We start from the raw sequence: 2,634 nt of genomic DNA, 5'->3' as shown, positions 1-2,634 counted from the left end.
CAAAAAAAAAAAAAAAAAAAAAAAAACTACTTAAATGACAATGAGATGCAGTGGGGGTCAGAAGACCAGGACTCCCACTATAAATCTTGTAATTTCAGCAAATCAATACATTTTTTCTGAAGCCCATCCTTAGTTTACTCATTTGTAAAGTAAAGTTAGGCCTTGTTTCCTACCTCACACCTTTTACAAAAGTGAAAAAAAAAAAATACTGCACTGGGCATATGTGAATTTCAGTTAACCCATGGCCATGAATTGGGCACGTGACAAAGAACTTGTATAGCCAGTGAGCAGACTGTTTATCTTAAGAGTCCATGTGTCTTCTCAAAAAGGACTACCTCTTTTAGTTTAAGATAAACTAGTAAAGCTTATTTCTTGCAGAGAGCACAGGCCTTTAGATGCAACAGTAAGACCAAAAGCAAAGGCATTATCTTTGGCTCCTGGCTTGTAGCCAGCCTGCAAGATGGCCCCAGTGATTCCTGCCTCCTGGTATTTGCACTGTTTTTAGTCCCTTTCTTTATTGTACCAGGGACAGTCTCTGTGACCAGCAGCATTTGAGAGAAGTGATGGCATGTCACCTCTGATATCAGAGCTTTTTATTTGCGTGTGCACTCTCCACTCTTGAATCGCTTACTCTGGGGGAAGAGCTATGTCTTAAGTAGGCCTATGGTGAGCCTCATGTACCAAGAAACTGAAGCCTCCTGCCAACAACGGCATGAATAATATTGTTGGATTCTCCCCCAGGCATTCTTTCATATGAAACCACAGTCCTGCTGACAGTATAACTGCAACTTCTTGAGAGAGCTTAAGCCAGTATCACCCAGCTAAGCAGCTCCCAGATTCCTGACTCACAAAAATCGCAAGATGATAATTTTCATCAGGGGCAATTTATTATGCAACAATACATGACTAATACAATAATATATCCCCACACATATACTTAAACAAGAGCTGCTGGGTTGTTGGCCTTGCCCAGATCTTTCACCTCAGTGAACTCTGCTAAGAATTCATACCACTTGGCTACTTTTAGCCAGCATTTTGTTTGTTTGATCAGTTTTAGCTTCTTATCATTATTGAAAATGTGGATATCCTATTTTTCTAATTACTCAGTATTCTGCATTGATGGAAGGTTTTAATAGTTTGTGTGTCTGCTTTTAGTTCTCCTCTGCATTCTTACCACATTTTAACATCTATTTTACCATATGTGGCAGATTAAAGATGGCCACAAATTTTTTGAAACTTCTCCCTTCTAGATATGATGTCTGTTTCTCCTCCCCTATTACTCCCCCCCCATTTTTTTATTATTAAGCATCAAATCAATCTTTTCCTTAAGATGGACCAACTTTAACATGATATAGTGAAACTAGTTCATTTACCTATAGCTACATATAAATCTAAAGAATACAAGAAATAAATCTACTTTTTCTCAATCTTATGAAAATTAAAATTTTGCACATTTTCAATCAGAGGGGGAGATTTTGTATGAAGAAGTTAAAATAAGTCAATGGATAAGAAAAAAGGCAATAAAATATATCCAATGTTTTATTTTTTACAATTAAAATTGGGTCACATAGAACACTCAAATATCTGAATTTCTATATCACAGAGCACTAGTCAATGCAATTTTTTTTTTACCAAAAAGATCTTCTAATAAAAAAAAGAAAGGAATATAGAAGTTGAAGACGTCCTTAAATTCCAGTCTCTCTAACCAATTAGAGAAAATCTGCCTAATCTGATCAAAGCCCTCAGCTACAACGAACATAAATGAATATACGAATTTAAGTCAATATTTTTATAAAAATACATACAGTTAAAGCTAAGGAATAAAGATGCAGACATAGAGAATGGACTTGACGACATGGAGGCAGAGGGGAAAGCTGGGGTAAAGTGAGAGTAGCATGTATATAGATACACTACTAAATGTAAAATAGCTAGCTAGTGGGAAACAGCAGCATAGCACAGGGAGATCAGCTCCATGCTTTGCGACGACCTACAGGGCTGGGATAGGGAGCGTGGGAGGGAGGCTCAAGAGGGAGGGGATATGGGGATATATGTATGCATATGGCTGATTCATTTTGTTGTACAACAGAAACTAATACAGCATTGTGAAGCAATTCTACTCCAATAAAGATGTATAAAATACACACACACACACACACACACAGTTAAAGCTAAGACAAAGGCCATTACAGAAAACATCCTATTTCCATAAAAGCTGAGGTTAGTGCCTTTTTGGAATGCTACTTAGAGTACATACAGAAAAGATGCCACATCTTCAGATAAAAGCCTGGAAAGGGAAGCAAGTGTGGTCTGTCTTAGAATTGGTGATGATGGGAATCAAGGGTCACCTGATATACTAGTTAAGGCAGAATAGTGAATTCAATCTTGCTACTGACTTAAGAACAGCAAAGCAAAGTCTAGCTTTCTATAATCCTTAAAATAAGGATTAGAAATAAAGTCTCAGGGCATCTTGCAACATGAATGTTTCCAGAGAACTGATCTTTATCATACTTCTACAGAAAAATCAGGTTTAAAAGTTTGAGAGGCTCCTACAAAGAAAGTAAAAATGAGTCAGTAATTGAGATACAAAAAGCATTCAAGACTGTACTCCAAGATGTTGAGACTTTACCCGAGTTC

The sequence above is a fragment of the Aethalodelphis obliquidens genome, unplaced genomic scaffold, assembly GCF_003676395.1.
Source record: "Aethalodelphis obliquidens isolate GAN/ISIS:26980383/991018 unplaced genomic scaffold, ASM367639v1 scaffold4, whole genome shotgun sequence".
Lineage (NCBI taxonomy): Eukaryota > Metazoa > Chordata > Mammalia > Artiodactyla > Delphinidae > Aethalodelphis > Aethalodelphis obliquidens.
The sequence above is the reverse complement of the archived record's forward strand: the minus strand, read 5'-3'. Positions refer to the sequence as shown.